We start from the raw sequence: 21,933 nt of genomic DNA on the forward strand, positions 1-21,933 counted from the left end.
CCACTGGTTGTCACACCCACAGGGTTGCTGTTCATCTTTTTACCAGGCAAGTTTTGTTTTGTATACAACCAGGTCAGGACCTGGGGAGGGTCACACAGCTACTTTGGATCCCGATACAACAGGGTAATAGGATCATGTATACCACACACACACACACACACAAGTGAATTCATCAATTACCAAATTTAAAATTCCATCGCCTTGAACATCTTGTTGCATCAGCGTGCTCTCTAAACGACTGCAGGCTGCAAATCGCACTAGAGCACAATAGCCGATCTCATACAGGGAACAGTTCTGAGTACTGTTCTGCTCCAAGAGAGCCACGAGTCATTTAGTGAACTAATCTGCCCTTGATCTCTGTCTCATCCTCATGCTGTTGCTTCATTGGACCTCTCTCATGATGAATGTCTGTTAACTGATAACACCGGGAGCCAGAGGAACAATTATGCAGCATGGGCTTTTGTAAAGCTGTCCTAAGAAATTCTAAATAGCACAATACTTCATCAGACTATTCCTCACTCTGTTGCAGTTTGAATAGCTGGGAGGAGGCGTTATTGCAAAACACAAAGGGATACTGTATGAAGAGGCTGACACAGAAGTGGCTTCAAACTGACATGTGAAACAGTTTGGCTCGTTGGGTCTGTGTTCAGCAACACTTGATGCTCGCTAAGCCTCTGACCCGAGCCATATATACGATCCGTGTTGCAACTAAAAACCAACATTTAACAGCTCCTTAATAGGACACATAGCCCTGATGGACCACAGGCCTGCTGCAATGATCTAATCTAATGCAGCGCAGGCATTTGTTTCACCCACAAAATTAATGTGGGTTCTTTCAAATGTAATCCTCTCCAATTTGGCCAGGCAGAACACATGGATAAAGCCAAATCTTTGTTGAAAGGCAGGTAGGCTAATTAGAGTTGGGGAGGGAGAGACAGGGGGGTGAGGAGGAGGAGGAGGAGGAGGAGGGGGGGGAGTGCACACAGAAAAGCATTCAGTAAGCCCATTAGCGATGGCTCTTAGGGACAAACCACAGCGTACCTTAGTGCTGATTAAATCTAAAAGGAGATGAATCAAAAGGCCGACCTGAAAGTGACTCCCTGAATAAACAAGACGGACCATCGTCAAGTTTCATTCAGAGAGGAGTCTCTCTTTTTTTCCGCTGAGGGATGGAGGGGACAGGAGGGGGACGGGGAGAGAGGGAGGGGGGTGGCTTTTAACTTAAATGGGCTAACTCAAGTAATTACACGGGCAGGCAATTTAGGCGCAGAGACCAAGTCATGGAAATAGGAGAGAGAGGGAGAGAGGGGGGAGAGAGGGGGAAACATATCAGGCAGCCATGTGCTGAAAAGGTCCTGTCCGGTGGCTGCTGCTGCTGCTGCCGCTGCTTCTTAATGGAAAATGAAACAAATGTAGCATCACATTGGCGTTATTGCGGGTGAAAAGCGTGAACAGGGCATGAGGAGGAGGATAACGTCGCGAAAACAACACAGGCTATCAAATATCACCGCTGGCATTCTCAGGAGAAAGACACAAGTAGAGCCGAGGAGGCTAGTTCCTGCGCAAACTGGCCACAATTACGGAGAATTAAAACAGACATTTTTAACGAGTCACCATGAAACACAGCGGAAATGTCGACGAACACCCACCTCGTTGGTCTCTTTTAAGAGTAATGGCTGAAAAGTTACTGAGCAGACGGGCAGGGGGGGTGGGGGGTGAACAGGTAGGCGACAGCAGTCCCACAAAGTACAGGTAGACCGCGGACTCACTAGCGCGCGCGGTCGGCCTCCAGCTCCGCGCGACAGCGGACCTGAGTGAGGACTTGAGCTCGAGTCTGCGCTGGCAACAAGCGGAGCGCCGAGCAAATGGAGTTATCAGATAGTATTTCCACTGGATGGTTCCCGTCTCACTGTTGCTGCTTTGCTGCTGTTTCTATCGCCGGAACAAAAGGAGTCCATCTCAAGCCTTAATTACAGGTCTGCGCATGCCGTAATTTCCCCAGAGCGAGAAGAGGTGCGTGTTTCGGCAGAAGAGAGGAAGAAGGAATGACGAGGCTGGCGGAGAGGCTGTAGTTGACTGTCCTCCGGTCTGCTCGCTGGGTCCCGTCAGCTGCCTGCTCTACATGTGTCGCTGACAGGAAGAAACCTCCAGTAAAAACCCCTTTTAGCCGCGTGACGACGGTGCCGCCGCAGCCAATCGGCGTGCAGTCGATTTAAGAAGAATAACAAACGCAGCCAATCAGAGGGAGGCGACGCGGACGCGGGCACGCAGAGGAGGATGCAGACGGAGGTGCGCGGCGGAGACGGAGCGAAGAGGTGCGAAAGGAGCGGCGAAGAAAGACACGAGTGTGAAATGTACACACTGACAAACAGTGACAGGGACAGAGGCTGCAAGCCACCGAGGAAAGCCATCATAAGAGCCCGATTCTTAGTGGGTGTCCTCTTTGGGATCGGCTGCCAGAATAAACGGTGCTGTTTAATATCTTAATTAATCCTCTATAACAGTATAGAAGGGGCTGACTGACTGCGATGGCTGAATATCATCCTAAATCTGACGGATCTCCTCTTTCACACCAGAGCAGGCTGAGCATTTTTCCAAAGACCACCCGCATCAGCAACATTAAGGAAGCCACATTCACGTCACGTCTGAGTTTAATTAGTTGACATTCAATAAGTACTTAGTTTACGGAGGTGACTCCAACTTCTGGGAAATATCAGGGCCTAATAGCTGCGTGGTGGCGCCATCGTCTGTCACTGAAAATAATCGCAGCAAGGCCTGCTGTCGTTTACAACGTCATTAGGCCTCAGGTCATTGGTTTCAGCACCCATTAAGGCTAATCTGCAAGACCTCGAATTGGCTGAGATCTTTGGATTCACTCTGTCTTGCAGTTTTAGTTTTTCCGCCATCATGCGACACTTCAAAGACAAGATAAATTGGAGGCAATGGCAACACCTTTTAATTAAACTAATGTGCTGCTGACATGTTTTCTAACACAGTGTTGAAAGAGAAGGGAATTCCTCCTCTTTCATATGCAGCTTTCACCAGGACAGAAGCCCGAGTGCTGCAGCATAGAAGCCTCAATAAAAGGTGCTCAGGGAAAAACAAGTGACAATCTGCGGTTTAACTGAAAAAAAAAAAAGAAAAGTGTTTCTAATGGAGAAAAGTTGCCTCGCAGAAAAGTTGCCTGAGATTGGTGGAGTGGTTTTACATGACAAAACAGCTTCATTATAAGATGCCCCTGGCTTCATTAGAAAGACATCAGATGTATAAAGATGATCTTTTTCTTGACTTTAATTGTTTAATTATTCTTGCAGCTCCAAAGAGATTGTGCTGCATCAAGCTGATTTCCCCTTGGCAAAGCCAGTGTTACTCCACCTTGGTTTGAGCCACATTCTCTTGACATTCTCATCAAGCCACTCACTCACTAGAACAAAAAACCACAGAAGATGGCAAAGAATATCTTTTCCACCAAGGAATGATTAATTGATATAAATGATTAAAACAGAGGGAAATTATGAACTGAATTTGAAAAGGGGCCTCACAGGAAAAGCTTTGTTTGTTCCAGGCCTATTTTAATGAGGTTTTCATAACTGGGCAAGAGAAATTACTCTGCCTGCTCTTTTTCTGGAGCTCTTTTGCAAAATAATTATGGCTAGTTGAAGTGAGGATGAGGAGGCGGAGGGGTCAGGGAGCTGTCGGTGTCGGGGGGAGACGGGGTTTGGAGATGAGGAGGAAAAGTGGGGGAAGGAGGAGGGGGTTCCCTCAGAAATTGATCATCTCCTTACTCCGCTGAGATCTTTCAGTCCTGTGGCAGTTTCCAAGCAGCTGCATTATGAAGCAGCCCAGATGAAAAAAAAAAAAACAGCGGCACACAACAATATGGCAGAACACTATTTCAATGTTTAAACAGGGACAAGAGAGCTTCAGATGTGGCCGGCTGTGTTGATACTCCCCACAGGGGTGATCTCACCGAGATGAAAAGGAGACCACGGTGCTTCATAATGAAGCTGCTTGTCCTGTGGGAAAAAGCAAGAGAGCCACATTCAACATGGTGGTTAACTTCAGATTGGGATTCACTCTGTGTTATATTCAATTAACATGACACTGAGGCACAGGGAGGCTTCAATCTGAGAGTTTACACACCACAGGCAATCTTCTAACTAAACACGGCGCAGGTCACCATAACTTTCTCTCACATTCATTTCACAAGATCACATTGGATTGTTTACCACAGCAAAGAGTGGCCATGTCCTCTGTTTGTGATACAGCATCACACTCTCTTCCCTGTGTGTGTGTGTGTGTGTGTGTGTGCGCTGTCTTTTAGAGAGAATGATATTCAGTTAGCTGAGCCAACTGATGAGGAGAAGATTAGAGCTGAGATTATCTACAGATAGACAGGACCCGCTCCATGACTGAACGGAGGATGGCGGACTCGGCAGAGAGATCTCCAAATGAAATCTCCTAAGTAACTGGCTACTTACCTAAAAACACATTAGTAGTCCGACATTTTGGAAATTCCACTCATTCGCTTTCTTGCTGAGAGTTAGACGAGAGGATATGTACCACTCATATGTCTGTATGCTAAATATGACACTACACTCCACGGCCAGTTAGCTTAGCTTAGCATAAAGAGGGGGAATTAGTTCAATAGCAATTTCACGCATCAGTGTTGGTTAGCCTGTAGCTTAGCATTAGTAATGGAAACAGCTAGCATGGCTCTGTCTTATTCTGCTTCGGGTTCTGTACGGACTAAACAAACAAGACGGAACATGTTAATTATTGAGCTTTAGAGGTGCTGCCAGGCAGATTTTGTCGCCTTTGGACAGAGCCAGGCTAGCTGTTTCCCCCTGTTTCCAGCCTTTATGCTAAACAAAGCTAGCCACCTGCGTAATAGCTTAATATGTAGCATACAGACATGGGAGTAGTATCCATCCTCTCATCTAACTCTGGGTTATTTGGCAAGAAAGTTCCCCGAAATGTCAAACTATGTGTTCATTTAACTCCTTAAGCTGTTAAACTGTGGCAGTTTACATGTGGAAGTCTGGCGGTATGTCTGATGACAAAAAACAAACGCAAAAGAACATTTATGGTGCGCTTGTGGGACACTGTAAGACCACACATGGCGAATCAATACACTCTAGTTCATGGTAATGGGAAGTGACAGTCATGCGATGCGTAGTTGAAATGGCATGAAAATAAGCACATTCAGAATGACTAAATTAGTGTAATCAAAGCTCTCAATCTGAGTTCATGACTTTGTTGCTTTGTCTTGTGGTAAGTTCTCTGCACTCTTTCCACTCTCTCCCGTGTGGTTCCAGCTCGACTTGGGTCACGAAACAATGAAACAATCAGGAGCGTTTTGCTCAATTTTCCAATCTCAAAATATGCCTCACTTTGTTTATGTGGTGGTATTGATCCAGTCCATTTATTGTTTGTAATTAAACAGTGAACAAGTGAGCTTAAGTGAGAAGAAAGCAACAACTCAATAAATACCCCCAGTATGTCACTGAGTTGCTTTAAAGCCTGTGCTCATACTTCTTGATTTCATCAGCTCCAGGCAGAGCAACAACTCTGAAAAAATGTGTCAGGACCAATACAGTGGCCTGAAGTTATCAAGAGATAAAAAAATAAACTCCAAATGTTGCACTTAGAGTGATATGTGAGTGCCACGATAGCAGAGAGCACTGGTACCAGCAGTATTCCTTGGTCATAAAAAAGGTATTGTTGAACATTTTTTGAAACCTACTCATTTGCTTTCCTTCTGAGAGTGAGGGAGTGATATCAAGATGATATCTTCAGCTTAGCTTAGCATAAAGACTTGAAACAGCTAGCCTGGCTCCGTCCAAAGTTCAAAGACACATCCAAAAACACCACTAAAGCTGCGGCATTTACAGAGTGTGTTTCACTTGGAAAACCTGCACATAAATAGAAATCTAAAATATATAATCTTATTAAGGAGAGTTACATGCTGGAGCTATTAATGGACAAACAGCAGCTTTAGTTATAACATGGAGTTGTCAGAAATAGCTGGGAAGCGCACGGTTTGGTTTTGGTCTCTGTGCAGACACAATGAGACCAAACTTGGCAAAGTCAATGTGATCACAAAACGTACAGTGATCTTTTCTTATAGAAAAGGATTAAATAAGTAAGACTAACATTAAAGCTGTTACCCTTAGTGATGACCCCACAGATCGTTCTGCGTGACCTCACACCGAAGTTCGTTTTGGCATCTTTCAGCTCATTGTTTTGGTTCAGTCTCACGGCTCTCATCGGTACTGTTTGTCACAGCAGGCAGAACATTTTTAAATCTTTACCTATTTAGCATTTTAAACGTCAGACCCAAAGTTAGCAACTAGCTGGTGACAGCTGGACACTTCCCTCAGGAGAGGATGGGAATTAAAACCAGGTTAGAGGCAAGGAAAGGTTGGACTTCCATTCATTAAGTGGACTCTAACGTCTCCAGATGAATGCTAATGTTGCTCTGGTCTGGCGGATTTGTGTTTGCTAGTTTTCCATATCAACTTAAAAGGCGAGCAGTGTTGTGTTTACAGCTTGTTCACTCGGTTTTAGAATTCTAAATGACACTTTGGACAAAGGCTAGCCAGTTCCCCGCCTCCAGTCTTTATGCTAAGCTAGGCTAACCATGTCCCATCTCCAGCTCCATACTCAACACAAAGACATCATGAGATCAGAGGGTAGCAGAATTGCGGGTCATACCAGTTTCTTTTTTCCATATTTGGTCTCATTTTTAGTTTGTCACTGTCACAGCCGTATGCTATATTTAAAAGTGTAACTTTAATCCCACAAAGCTTTTCTCATTTGATACTGTTCTAAACAAGAAGGGACTTTTGTCAGCCCCCAACTTCCCCCAAATTACCTGTGCTTTAAGCTCATGTCTGCACAGGATGTGGGCTTCACAAGCAAACCTTTTGGCACACAAAGTCTGTAATGAACCCATCTAGTCTCTCGTAACATTTTCACATGAATGTAATGGATTTTGTAGGTTTTTGATGGATCAGGGTGCACATTCTCAAACGAACCAGAAGCCCTTGATAATAATGAATATTCATAACAGAGCCAGAAAACATCTCAGGGATGGAAAAAAAAAAAAAAAGAGATGCGGAATGATGGAAGTCAGAAGTGAAATGACAGAGAAGCAAAAACAGGCCTTCCTTTAACCCTTGTGCACCCCTTAAAAAAATAATGACGTTTTACCCTCGATGCAAAAAATGTTCTGTTCCTAAAAAGTGCTATAAAAATATTATACATTCATATTTTTTTTCACTTTCAATGCATTAAATCTTTCGACCAACTTCAGTCCTAATCATAACTATTAAGTTTTCATGTATTTGTCAAATATTTTTAACCCTTTAATGCCATTTTTGCAATATAAAACTACAATTAATTAATGAGAAAAACACAAAATATGAAATATTTTTCATATACTAATTGCAAACTGGAATTTTGGGGGGGGGGTATTACAGTCTTGGATATGTCAATAATTGACAACAACATTGATTTGAATGCATTATTATTTTTTGAGCAGTTTGAGTTTATGTAAAAATGTGCCACCTTTTACCCTCGATGCAAAAAATGTTCTGTTCCTAAAAAGTGCTATAAAAATATTATACATTCATATTTTTTTCCACTTTCAATGCATTAAATCTTTTGACCAACTTCAGCCCTAATCATAACTATTAAGTTTTCATGGATTTATTACATATTTTTAACTTTTTAGTGCCATTTTGGGAATATAAAACCAAAAATTTCAAATGAGAAAAACACAAAATATGAAATATTTTTCATATACTAATAGCAAACTGGAATTTTTTGGGGGGGGTATTACAGTCTTGGATATGTCAATAATTGACAACAACATTGATTTGAATGCATTATTATTTTTTGAGCAGTTTGAGTTTATGTAAAAATGTGCCACCTTTTACCCTCGATGCAAAAAATGTTCTGTTCCTAAAAAGTGCTATAAAAATATTATACATTCATATTTTTTTTCACTTTCAATGCATTAAATCTTTTGACCAACTTCAGTCCTAATCATAACTATTAAGTTTTCATGGATTTATTACATATTTTTAACTTTTTAGTGCCATTTTGGGAATATAAAACCAAAAATTTCAAATGAGAAAAACACAAAATCTGAAATATTTTTCATATACTAATTGCAAACTGGAATTTTTTTGGGGGGGTATTACAGTCTTGGATATGTCAATAATTGACAATAACATTGATTTGAATGCATTATTATTTTTTGAGCAGTTTGAGTTTATGTAAAAATGTGCCACCTTTTACCCTCGATGCAAAAAATGTTCTGTTCCTAAAAAGTGCTATAAAAATATTATACATTCATATTTTTTTTCACTTTCAATGCATTAAATCTTTTGACCAACTTCAGTCCTAATCATAACTATTAAGTTTTCATGGATTTATTAAACATTTGTAACTTTTTAGTGCCATTTTCGGAATATAAAACCAAAAATTTCAAATGAGAAAAACACAAAATCTGAAATATTTTTCATATACTAATTGCAAACTGGAATTTTTTGGGGGGGGTATTACAGTCTTGGATATGTCAATAATTGACAATAACATTGATTTGAATGCATTATTATTTTTTGAGCAGTTTGACTTTATGTAAAAATGTGCCACCTTTTACCCTCGATGCAAAAAATGTTCTGTTCCTAAAAAGTGCTATAAAAATATTATACATTCATATTTTTTTTCACTTTCAATGCATGAAATCTTTTGACCAACTTCAGCCCTAATCATAACTATTAAGTTTTCATGGATTTATTAAACATTTGTAACTTTTTAGTGCCATTTTCGGAATATAAAACCAAAAATTTCAAATGAGAAAAACACAAAATATGAAATATTTTTCATATACTAATTGCAAACTGGAATTTTTTTGGGGGGGCAATTACATCCTTGGATGTGTCAATAATTGACAACAACATTGATTTGAATGCATTATTATTTTTTGAGCAGTTTGACTTTATGTACAAAAAATGCCACCTTTTATGCTTTGTGCAAAAAAATGTTTTGTTCCTAAAAAGTGCTATAAAAATATTATAATTAATATTCTTTTCACTTTTATTGCATTAAATCTTCTGAAAAACCTCAGTCCTGATCATAACTATTCCATTTTCATGGATTTATTAAGTATTTTTAACTTTTTAGTGCCATTTTGGGAATATAAAACCAAAAATTTCAAATGAGGTAAAACACAAAATATGAAATATTTTCCATATACTAATTGCAAACTGGAATTTTTTTGGGGGGGTATTACACCCTTGGGTATGTCAATAATTGACAACAACATTGATTTGAATCCATCATTATTTTTTGAGCAGTTTGTGCTGAAAGTGCTCTAAAAAAGTGCTCTAAAAATATTATACATTAATATTTTTTTCACTTTCAATGCATTAAATCTTTTGAACAACCTCAGTCCAGATCATAACTATTCAATTTACATGGATTTATGAATTAATTTTAACCCTTTAATGGTATTTTGGGAATATATTGACAAATGATGAGAAAGGTCACTCAGTGGAGCAGGACCTGCAGATCACTGTCGTATACTTTGCATCCATACTTGCTGTACTTGGCATCCATACTTGCTGTACTTGGCACAATGGGTCCAGACCTTTCTCTGTCCCATGCAAAATGTGCACTGCCTGTACCTCTTTGAGGGCCTGGCTTCTCCTGCTGGCTCTTCCATTTCCTCTGACATGATCCACTAGTGTGGCTGCTGCTGGTCCAAGCAGCAGCCGCACTAGTGGGTCTTCCAGCTCCAGCTCAAGGGAGGAAATGGGTCTTCCAGCTCCAGCTCAAGTGAGGACATGGATGTCCTCACTTGAGCTGGAGACCCATCTGGATGAATTTCAGGTGAAGCCTCCCCTGATATGTCCTCAGTGCCTGTGTCTGTGCCGGACATCTCCTCCTCGTTCTCAGGCGACTGCAGGACAGCAGTCAGAGCCTCCTCTAACACAAAAGTGTCTCTTCATTGTCACTGAGGAAATGACCAGCCAGCACCAGCTAGGTGCAGCTTGAGGTTTGCAGACACAGCACCTGTATAAACATGCTGCACTGTAAACCAAAACAATAAAAAGACTGCTTTGGTCAAAAAAAAAAAAAAAAAAACGTTTCCAGGCAAAAAAAAAGCTAGGGTGCTCCTCCTTAGATTCTTTGACCTTTTGACCTTTTGACCTTTTGACCTTGATTGCTTTTTACAAGTGCTGTAGTGTGTCTGGGGGCTTCGAATAGGTGTGTGTGTGTGTGTAGGTGTGTGTTTGTGGGCGGGGGGGTGAGTGGGTGCATGTGGTCTGTAGTCATAAGAAAGATAGCGATAGGGATGTGCAAAATGTGGTGAGCAAAAATGACTTTCTAACTCCCTGTACACAAACACACACACACACACACACTCATCAAATAATTTGTCAAAACACACATTCATACCACACTTTTACATCACTGCCAACACACTCAGACCATTTTAGTTGGAATCATGCATTCTGCTGGGGAGCAATAGTGAGAAATGCAACGGAAGTAGGATTCACTGAAACTGCATATAATGGAGCCCTCAGCCATATAGTGGAAAAAGATGTCAAATGATGGATAATGAAAAAAACTACAATTTTCAAGCCAAAAGCTTAGATTGAAAAGGTAGTCATAAGTAAAACATTATTTTATGGTGTAATTAAAGTAGGATCAAAAAGTGATGTTTTAATGGGAGTCAATGGTGCAAAAAATGTTTTAAGGGTGACGAGAGGAACTTTCTTCTCTCCACAGTGTATTATAATTCTATTAATACATTCAAAGTTGAAATCTTAAAATGTGGTAAAAGACTGACATCCCTGCAAAATTTTGTCTCATTATCATTAAAATTGGCAAAATTATTGAGTATTTTTAGTTGAAAAATGCAAAAAATGTACCGAGGGGTGCATAAGGGTTAAGTGCTTTAATCGTCAGATAATTGCTTCTACACACTATCGCAGACTCTCTGCGTGTGCACACGTACAAACACAAACAGAACACCATGTGCTGCCTCTAACAACATTGCTTTAATGAAATGTCGTGAATCCTTAATGAGTTTCAATGTCGTGTGATAAATTTCATAATTATTCAACCCCACACAAGTGGAGTGGGAAATTCATCAGTCAAAGCAAATTAGTTGGGATCCATTAGGGTTCAGTGTCTTGTAGGGACATTCACTTTATTAGCTCCTTACACCCATTGCCATAATTGGGAGCATATTTCATTTGGCTCTAACCCCACTTTACTGAATGACTGCTCTTTCCCTTTTTTATTTACAGCGATGTGCTCTGTGTTGCATACTGTTCATACGATGCAGTACAACAGTGTGGGAGACGATGTGTTCCTTTGTTTAAACCAGGCTGTTTATTCCAGAAATGGCATTCTTTCTACTTCTCAGAATTTGCTCATTTGTCTTTCAATAGTCTACATCTACCTGGTCCATCTTTTATTGATTCGTCTAAAACTTCAAATGAAAGAAGTGGTAAGAAGCAGTGATATCTGCTCCCTTTAATGTTGATTAAAACAAGGCAATAATGAAAGAGGGTTTTGTCTTTTTGCGAGGAGGCTGTGGTCTGAGCATGCAGCTCCTTGTTGATCAGTGGCACACGGCGGAGGGGATAATTTCTTTAGGATGACTGATGATGGCTTTCCACTCACAGATCCCTCTCTTGTTTGTCTAGGGGCTGCCTCGGGGTCCGCCTTACCCTCGCTCCTTTCCCTCTTTGCTCTGACAACCTGCAGACATCTCAGATGAGCGGCATTCTTCCCACAGAGACACCAAGTCTCAGACGTGGAAGAATGAACAGGAAAGTCTCTCTGTTTAGTGTGGAGGCCATGAGAAAGTGATGGTGGCGAGTAGCACTCAGTGGTAGTTCAGGAGTTTTACTCTTTCAAGATGTGAAGATTAGGGACCCAGAGCGGATGTGAGTCTGACTGTTGTGCTATTTTCTTCCACACTTTTTTTGAGCAGTCTCGGTTTGTTAGCAGTTGGGCCTCATTTTTTCAGAAACAGGACAGCATTGGTTGTCTGGTCAAATGCCTAAAAGCGACCCATGTTCACTTGAAAAGGAGCTTTTGTGGCTGTTTGGATCATGCGGTCCGTCTGTCTTGTTATAGCACCACTATAAAACCTCTGTGGGAGGAAGTCTGTGGATGGGCTGGTCAGTAAAGTGAGTGGCTTTAACACGGCAGACACATTTCCTACCAACAGTCAACGTTACCTTCTTTTAACTATGAACACAAGCTTCATCTAACTCATTTTAACCCAAAGCACAATCTTGCCCTGAATTGAGCAGTAGTTTTCTAATTGTACTATTTTTTTGCTTAGGCCCTGTATTAGCGCTGCAACGATTAGCCAATTAATAAATTAGTCAAACAACAGAAAACTAATCCGCAACTAATCGTTCAAGTCATTTTCATGGAAAAATTCAAATTTCAAAATTTTATGCTTTTCTTGGTTAAATCATAATAGATATTTTTGTGTTTTAGACTATCGGCTAGACAAAACAGGACATTTGATCTAACGATTAATCGATTAAATACAGAAAATAATCAGTAGATTACTTGGTATCAAAAATAATCATTGGATGGAGTCTTAGTTGGCACCACTGGCACCACAATGGAGTGGCTTCAGTCAAATGACTGAATGCTGCATTTTTTTTCCTCACAGGGCTAAATTAATCTGAACATGGCCTTAAAACTCTCACAAACAATCAGATTCATATTTTCCTTTAGTTTAAATGTTGTGCACACTGACTACCAATAACTAACCACACAGGGGAATTGTGATAAAATGCTTTAATGAATAGTTAAACACATATCTTTTAATTAGTTTCATGATAAGATTCACTGCTTAAAGTTGAAGCGCATCCTCCCTTTCATACTTGGTGTCAGTTTTCTGAGTTATCAGGGGACGGGGGGGAATTTTCCACAACAGCAGAGGGCCTTTGCTTCACCGAGGCCTTGCTGTGGTGTCTCAGTCTCATTCTGCCCACATCATGGTCGTGTTTGCCCAAAAAGCCTCCTCTGTTGTGCTGACCTGATTGGAAGGTAATAAAAAGTCTATGTTGAACAAAGGAAAGAAATAAGCTACATTCAAGCATGCACGCACACACACGCACACACACACACAGAAAATAGCACCCTTATCATCCCTGCTTCATTTAGAGTTGATTGCTGTCGGATTATAATGCAATCACCACGCTGTGTGAGCCGTAACTATGGGAACTGGTTTTAACTGTTTATCTTGCCAGAGATCTTAATTTAAGTTTGAACACTCTGGATCACTTAGATGTGAGAGACATGGGAAATTGACAAAAAGGGGACAACAAAGAGAAGGGAGGGAACGGGAGCTGTGGAAGAAAATGGAGAAACAGACACTTTCTTGTTCTTTCTGTTGTATTTCATATGCAATTTAATTTGTCTTTCAGAGAGAAAATCAATTTATGATGACAATCCACAGGCAGTAATGAAAGCAGCGGAGTTCCTTTGCCATGGGAAAGTTTCTGCTGGAGAATGCCACTAATCTTGGCAAAATGAATCATTCACACTTTATTTGGACATCTGTGTTAACCCCCTAGCCCCCTCCCTCTCCTCCTCCTCCCGACTTTCATTCATTTGTGACAGTTTTATTACAAGTTGTGCAGGTGGCTGGAGGCTCAGCTGCCAAAAAGAATGCTGCATGGAGATGGTCCAAAATGTTGAGGAGCTGTTGAGTTTATAATGGTGTTTCCTCGGTGCAGTATGGCTGTCACTGCACTCAGGACACTCTCAACTAACATACTATTAATACCTGAAAAGGCAGGCCGGACGAAGCGAGCTAAGTTTTTGTCCTCCCACAGTGTGCCTCCCACTATGCTGCAGTCTGCTCAGCGATGGTGTTTGATTTGAGATGTTTAAGGTGTGAACAAACCCAGATTAAAAGGCTCCAAGGCTGCGACTTTGCCTAAGCCTGAACTAACTCCATCCTAAATACAGGAAATTGCACATGCTGCCACACTATCCACAGTGTAGTTTGGGACTCACAGCAAGCAGCTTTAGTGCCTTTTGGCATTCCAAGAATTTCTACAAAACATCTACAAGCTGCCCTTATTCTGAGATTTGAAAAGTGATCTTTCGATTTTAGTGATACATCTTTTTCATTTACTAAGTTATTGACTATGGTTCAGTATGTATAGAACAGGTGTTGTTTACTTTAAAGATATGGTCTTAAAGCTGCAGTGCTCCATATTTTTGTAGTTATAAACTGAACTTTACTGTTTTGGTTCTCCCTCTCCACTATTATCAACCCTGTTTCCAGTTCCAATTCAATCCAACTTTATTTATAAAGCACATTTAAAAGCAACAGCATATGGCCTAAAGGGCTGTACAACCAGCATATCAAAAACCAAAAATCAACATAATATATATATGATATAATAAATAATAAAAAAAATATGTGCAGCTAATGTGGCTTTAAATGCGGTTGCAATTTCAATGCAGCTTTAAATTGCAACTGAAATTAAATAGCTACAGCATAAATATCTGCTCTGGAAAATGCTCCTTTCAGAAAAAATCCACAACAAAGATGGAGAAATTAATATTGTTAGGTATCGTGATGGCGTTCCCAGGTTACCATCCGTCTATATCGACGGAGACTAGTTTCCATTCAGCCAACAGAGTCAGTCATACTGAGGTGGACAGCAGCCTGCTGCACAACACTGGAGCCACATGCTCTGCCCACAATAGCTTTCCTGCTAACGTCTTCTTCTTAGCCAACAAACAAACGTGAACACACATCTTGCAAGTTAGTTTACTTCATCTTTCGTGCCCTACAGCGTAACACTGACACTCTGGCTGCCTGCCAGCTGCTGTCAATCACAAATACAAACACAGACGCGCCTTCAGTCGGCTGAGACGAAAAGGAGCACGCCTGATATTTCCCCAAAGACCTTTTTTCTTCCTTTTGACAATAAAAAAAACTATTAACAATACATTTGGAAATGTAGTAAAGTTATTTCTAACCACAAAAAGGGCCGACCAAATGTGATTTCTGTGTGACTTTTAGTCCTGGCTGATATGTGGTTACTAGTGATAACAGAACGTGCATTTGAGTCATTCAGATCCCAGTGCTCCATTCATGTGCATGTGACGTCCCCTGTGAATCCCTCTTGGGAAAGGCGGACTCAAACAAAACTATGTCAAGAAGCAATGACAAGAATGCACACAGCTTGAATGGTTAATGAAAGTGAGAATTGAAATCACTTTGCGACACTGACTATGTTGTTTGTTTTTCTGCTTTTGCCAAATGGTTTTGTTAGATGTACTTCGGTACGCACAAGTGGAAACATCACCTTCATCACATTCAGCGCTTGACTCACTGTTGCTCTGATCAATATGATGTCTGCTTGTGGAAAGAGTCCCACACTGTATGTTCAACCATTTTCTTTGAGAGGAGGATCACAGAGTGTCATAGCTTATGATTAGAATCATATTTTCCTTTCCTTTTCTGTTGTGCTTTTAGCCATGTGCCATCACCTGAAATTCTCAGGTTAGACTTTTGATTAAACAGAATTCAACATTTCAGCTTGAAAATGAGTGAGATCATGAGTGAAAAACACAGATAGTGTCAGCCCTGCAAAGAATTCATGAGGTCCTCCAGCCTCTTGAGCCCACAGTTGGGTGGGTCCTTGAGCTTAAGTTTAAAGCCTGCACTTTAAAATTCCAAAAACCCATTATCAACAAGATGAACCAACCGACTGTTTTAATGAAAGCAAGCATTTGAAATCTGCAAATGGGGGACAGGTCAGGCTAAAATTAAAATAACACTACTCTGAACATAATGACGTTAAATTAATTTCCTCCTGCCCTCACCACGTCCTCTTGCTCATGCACGGCATTTTACCAGAACACAAGTTGGCTGAATTGTAAGCTCAAGTGTGAAATGGAAGTAAGTTGAAGTGGCAGCAATCAATAGGAAGTTAATTAATGGAGAGTCTATATGTTGTGAAGTATGGATTTACGATTGCCTATGATTGTGCTCCAATCACTGAAATGTCACCAGCTTTACATCTGGAGAAAAAAAAAAATCAACCTACCTTGAATTTACCTTGAATTTCTAAACTGGTAAAGGAAAAAAAAAAAAGCTCTGCCTCCAACCAACGTCTCACATTGAATACAGGCTTTTTTGTGAGTTGACTTGTGAGTGAGGAAATGAATGACTGAATGAAGCATGCCATGTCTGAACTGTGCTGTATTAAATCTATGACTGAGGCTTGAAGAGACAAATGAGCAGGACCACATCATTTTCAGCCATGTCCGCACAGCTACATCTGTTTACAAAGTTCTATTCAAGATTCAAGTGCTGACTATGCATAAAGGTAAAGGTATCTCCTGTATTTAGCATTCAATTACATCCCTGACATTTAAACAGTTTTGATCCAGAGGATAAAAGGGATAAAAGTATGGGTTCAGTTTTTTTGCTCAGTGCTTCAAAGTGCAAAATGAAGTAATAGTGGGCAGGAAGATTTACAGTATATATGGTTAAAGCAATAAGTTTAAACAGGAGAGGAAGTGAATGAATTCATTATGTGCTATGTTTAAGATAGAGCTATGCACACACTGAATGTGATGAGTATCCATTGTCAATGACCCACGTAGAGGTAATGAAGTATGCCTCGGTGAAAGATCACTTCGCAAATGGATGAGTGTATTTTGCACTATTGTATATAGAACAGAGCTGCAGTATTGTTCAAGCTTTAAAAGTTTGCGTGAGAAAAGTTGTGCTGTGAAAGAGAGAACAAGGATAAAAAATTAAGTTCTGATTACAATTATGGGACGTGACACTTAGCTGATTTCAAATCAGCGAGGCCAAATTTCACAAAGCCTGTCAATGGTGGCAGCAGGCTCGCCAGATCCCTCCCCAATCAAAAGTTTGCTCTATATAATTTTACGCAATCAGATTTCTCCACAGTCATCCAGTGCAATCAGGTAATCAGAGGGGAGCATTAACAAGACAAATGGGGTTTAAAAAGTGGGTGCACTCTGTTTGCAGGAAGTTCCTATGGAGAAGCCCCCTCCCCTCCTTGATTACTCCTATCACCCTCATACAGCGCAACATCCCCGCTAAATAGCGTTCTACTACAGTACAGTCAGTATGTGCAGTAGGAGTGAATGTGATTGACTTTACATGTAAAATTCGACAGGTAAATTGTTACTCTTAAGGCTATTTATGTCAAGTGATTAACTGATCAACTAACTGTTTCACTGAATGACTCATACTGTGTACAGTAATGGCACTGCGGCCTCTTGCACACCTTTCATTAAATGTGAAATCCTGTGATTCAGATTGCTCGGTATTTCTTCATGCCAGGACACATTTTTACCCCACAAATGCAGTTGCAGCACATATGCGACTGGTTTTGTACTGACTGCTGTCCGCCCTCTTTTCACCTTGGGTGGATGTATACAGTTTTGCCCCAGTAAGCTCTATGGACCGTAGAACCCAAGAATAACATTAATTGGAGTATTTCTGTGAAATGTGTTTTAAATCACAGTTTACAACATCAGTAAACAGTATTTTAATATATTTATATATATATATATATATGTATATATGTGTGTGTGTGTGTATATGTGTGTGTTATACATGTATATAGCCTATATATATATGTATATGTGTATACATATATATAAATGCTACAAGCTACAAGCAGTAGCCTTTTAGCGTAGCTTAGCTTAGCACAATAATAAGAAACAGGTAACACAGTCCACCTACCAGCACCTTTAAAGCTCAATAATTCACCCGATACATCTCAGAAACTGTGGTGTAAAAACAACACGTGGTGGTTTGACTGGTACGTATGTGGGGGACTATCACGGCCAGTTACCAGTTGCGACTTCAGCATGTCACTGCTGTTTGTGCTAGGCTAAGCTAACCAGCTGCTGGTTGTAGCTTTTTGTGCAGACTAGACAGTGGTATCAGTCTTATCTAACTCAAGAAAGCATAGTTCTCAAAATGTTGAACTATTCCTTTAACCTTGTATACAATTAATAGATTCGGCCCTAAATTCTATTGATTGTACTGTGATGCACACCATCATAACAACCATGCACATGCTATATGATTAAGCATGACAGATAATGATTCTGTGCTGCATCTTATTGAAATTTGTGTCTTTTCACCCCAAACTTTTCTTCTCTCGCAATTCTAATGATACACTTCTGGGTAATCTAAGAAACTGACCTCTTCAGACACTTACCCAATCCTTCGAGCAGATTTTCTTGGCTCTGAAATAATTAGGGAAAACGATGTGAGGATGACAAAAGACAACAGGAAAATGAAATAGGCCCTCTCTCTGGCCCTTAGGGTCTTTGCAGCAATTCTAATTAAGCCCATCCAGAAACAGAGGAGCTGGATTGAGGCAGTTTCTCATCAGGGTCCCTCCATGAGCCTCTTTTGTCATGAACACACAGCCAATTACAAAGCTCAACAATAGAGTCTTGAAGTCTTATACCCTCCACAAAGACGAGAGACTATGGAGAGCTTAAAATATCCATAAGCATGGAGTGACTTTGCGAAAAACACTCACCTTCCAAAGAAGTGAAATCAAATATGCATTCTTTTTTTGTGTGCGTGTGGCCCAAATTGGCGGACTTCAGACTCAAAACAAGCTTGCAGGTTCAATTCCCCGTGGTACGCATACCAAAGTCATTTTATGTTTCCAAGGGAACGCTGGAGAGCCAGTAATAGAGCCGTTTTCAAAATGTGTTCCACTAATTAAAATGAAATATATTTCATTGTAAAATAAATCTCAACAACTCCCACTCTATATCAAGACAAGCCAAAGATAACCTCACTTGCTTATCATCTTTGCATATTAGTCTTGGTGAATAATATGAGTGGCTGTGTAATCTTCAGGCTTGCCAGACCTTAGATTATGGAGCTGTCTCTCATTTTATTCATTGTGCACAGAGGGTAATTACCCAGAGATAAGTGTTCCTCTATCGGGGTCCAGCCACTGCGCACCGAAAGCAATCTCCTCAGACACGGGTCCCGTCCCAGGCTATTTGGGCGACACAGAGTGGGAAGAGGGTGCTGGAGGATGCCGGCTGAGCTTTGTGGTTGCCTGCATTCGGGTGAGGCCTCCTGACAGTCACGGCCAGGTGGGCCAATCTTTCAATCAGACACCCTATTTACCATTGCAAAGCTCTACTGCCCTGGCTCATTTATAGCCGCTTAGGTTGCTTGTGATGAAAGGCAGATAACACCTCCACCTCCTTCCTTAGATGGAGGGAAAACATCCTCTGGGGACCTTGGACTAATATTTTTTGTGTCACATCAAAAATGAATGCTCGATCAGATTTGTGGGAAAATCAGACGACGTGTCTGAAAGTGCAATTAGTCACTAAGAGAGTATTCTATCGTCTGTGTGATTTCTGATGGGGATAAGTGCAGCAAGATTAATGCTTTGAAAAAAAAAATCAATGAGTGGAGGGAAAAACATGCTCTTTTGTGTTGTGAATTTGTACCCAAGATGATTTGAGCTGGGCACACACACACACACACACACACACACACACACACACAGCAATAGATGTTAGAAATGTCAAGAAAACAATACTCCTCCCTCTACATAGAGGCACAGACAGACTTGTTTAGATTAGAACTACCAACCGATGTCTGACTTGCAATTAAAATGACGAAAACTTGAAATAATGCTGTGCAGCATAACTGGCCCAAATGTGTTAGATATAAAGGCATGTCTGAGAATCCTCGAGGATGAAGTGGTTATGCTCCACTTAAAGACCCAATCGATAATATTACTGGTCATGTGAATTACAGGTAAATAACTGGATGATGAGAAATAAGCCTTTTGTTTTTCTAATTCACATTGGAACGACGAAAATTCACACACAATCAGCTCAGTGGACAGGTGGGACCCAGCAACGCGCTGTTGTGATGTCAGAAGTGTGGGTGTTGGGTCTTTGCAGAGCCCCTGTGACCCATTTTGGATAAAGTACACAAATCCTTTCCTAAAGCAATAGTTATAATAGGCTAAGGCAATGTAAGGATATTCCTCTGTAAAAGTAAGGAAGTATCAAATCAGTATCAAATGTACTTAAGTATCAAAAGTCCTTGTTATGTCCCTTTCCCATTGTTTATACAAATCATATTATTACTATTATCATTATCGGTAAGTTAACATGCAAGTAGCATCTTGATACTTTAGCTGTTGGAGGTGGAGCTAACTGAAACTACCTCATTTTCTGTTATTGGCAACTGTATCTGATAAAAAACACATGTTCTAAAAGATGGTCGTATGTTTTCTATGTTAAAGGAAGAGACTGACATGTTGGGAAATACACTCTTTCTTGTGGAGAGTTAGCTAAGAAGATGATACCACTCTAATGCCTGTGTAGTAAATACTGAGCTACTGCTCAGCAGCCAGTTAGCTTAGCTTAGCATAAAGACAGGGGGAAACAGCCAGTCTGGCTCTGTGCAAAGGTGACAAATATCCTGTTCTACAGCTCACTAATCAACACGTTACGTCTCATTTGTTTAATATGTATTAAAAACAATAACTTTTCAGTTTTATGGGAAGTTATGTGCTGGCTGTCCTGGTTCCACTCTTTGTGCTAAGCTAAGCTAACCAACTGCTAGCAGTAGCTTCATTTTTACAACAGGAATGTGAGAGTGGCATCAATCTTGTCATTTAACTTTCAACAAGAATACAAATAAGCATATTTCCCAAAATGTTGGACTATTCTGTTGAGTGTTAACCTGCAGTGTAACTTGTAGTCCCAACTATAAGTGTCAAATACATTTAGGGGAGTAAAAACTTCCATATTTATTTAAAATGCAGCGGAGTTGAAATATGAAGTTACAGTAAATGTAAAAAAGTGGAAAAAGTAGAGTATTTGTGCAAATATTTTCCATTCAAAGCTGTGGCTGGCTGATGGTTACCCATAAGTCTTTTCTGCGTACGGCTGCAGAGAAGTGTGCACGTATTGTTTCAGTGTTGTAAATCCAGTCAGTCCATTCTGAACTCTGTTCCATTTAAATCTCAGCCCTGTATGTACCGTAAACCTTTAGTTCATTTGCTCCGAGCTGAGGAAACCCTTCTGAGAGCGTGCTCAGTGGACATGAGGAGACCTTATGAGCACCACGTCAGAGTCACAAGAGGAGACTCATAATGCAGCACTGAGTGAAAGCTTTTGATTACAGAAAGTAAACATCTTACCTCAACACACCGAATGGAGCCTCCCTATAGGTCAGCCCGCTTCTCCTCCCAAAGCACATATAGAAAATATGTGCACCAGCTTTATTTAATCTTACATCACCACAATTAAACATGGACACATTTACCTTCATTTTTTAGTTTTACGTCTAAATGAGGTGGTGACTAATCTGGCTGAACTGCTGACCGCCTGTCTGTCCGCTTGGGTTTCGTGCCATCTTGCACCTATTTTTAGTGATGTCGTCACCTGTGTTGCAGCAAGGTAGCAAGTTTTAGCCCCTAAACAACACGTAGTGGAAAGTAACGTGTAGTGGAAAGTATGCTAATGGTGTTCATTTAGAAACCTAATTTAATGGGCATCGTGAAAAACTCATCATTACATTCACTCAAATCAACTTTTCAAGTCATGAGACTTGAAGTTCTGAAATTGGTCTGAAAAGTTTTTCCAGGTGTGGAACGTGTGTATTTATATTAAGGTTATAATAATTATAATACTATGCTGCTTTGTGATGTATTTGTAGTTTTCCTTTAAAGTTCATGACATCAGTGCTTCTAACCCATTTTGGTAACATTCAAAGTACATGTGGAAGTGTGGAGGTCACTTTATTCACTATTATGGTAAGGAAAGTTTATAAAGTTAATTCAAAGATATTCCCTTTTAGCA

The 21,933-nt window shown here is 40.4% G+C and overlaps 1 protein-coding gene across 2 annotated transcripts in view; it reads right to left on the reverse strand.

Annotated features, from left to right (window-relative positions):
* LOC139202767 (LIM domain transcription factor LMO4) overlaps nt 1-21,933 on the reverse strand; it is a 52,929-nt gene that overhangs the window by 9,096 nt on the left and 21,900 nt on the right. The window contains exon 1 of one of the 2 annotated variants that reach the window (XM_070832340.1): nt 1,650-2,108. The exons of the other annotated variant lie outside the window; for it this stretch is intronic. The gene's annotated coding sequence lies outside the window, so the exon portion shown is untranslated. Of the gene's footprint in view, nt 1-1,649; nt 2,109-21,933 lie in introns of those variants that run through there. 2 annotated transcript variants of the gene reach the window in all.

Source organism: Pempheris klunzingeri, chromosome 6 (genome assembly GCF_042242105.1).
Source record: "Pempheris klunzingeri isolate RE-2024b chromosome 6, fPemKlu1.hap1, whole genome shotgun sequence".
Classification (NCBI taxonomy): Eukaryota; Metazoa; Chordata; class Actinopteri; order Acropomatiformes; family Pempheridae; genus Pempheris; species Pempheris klunzingeri.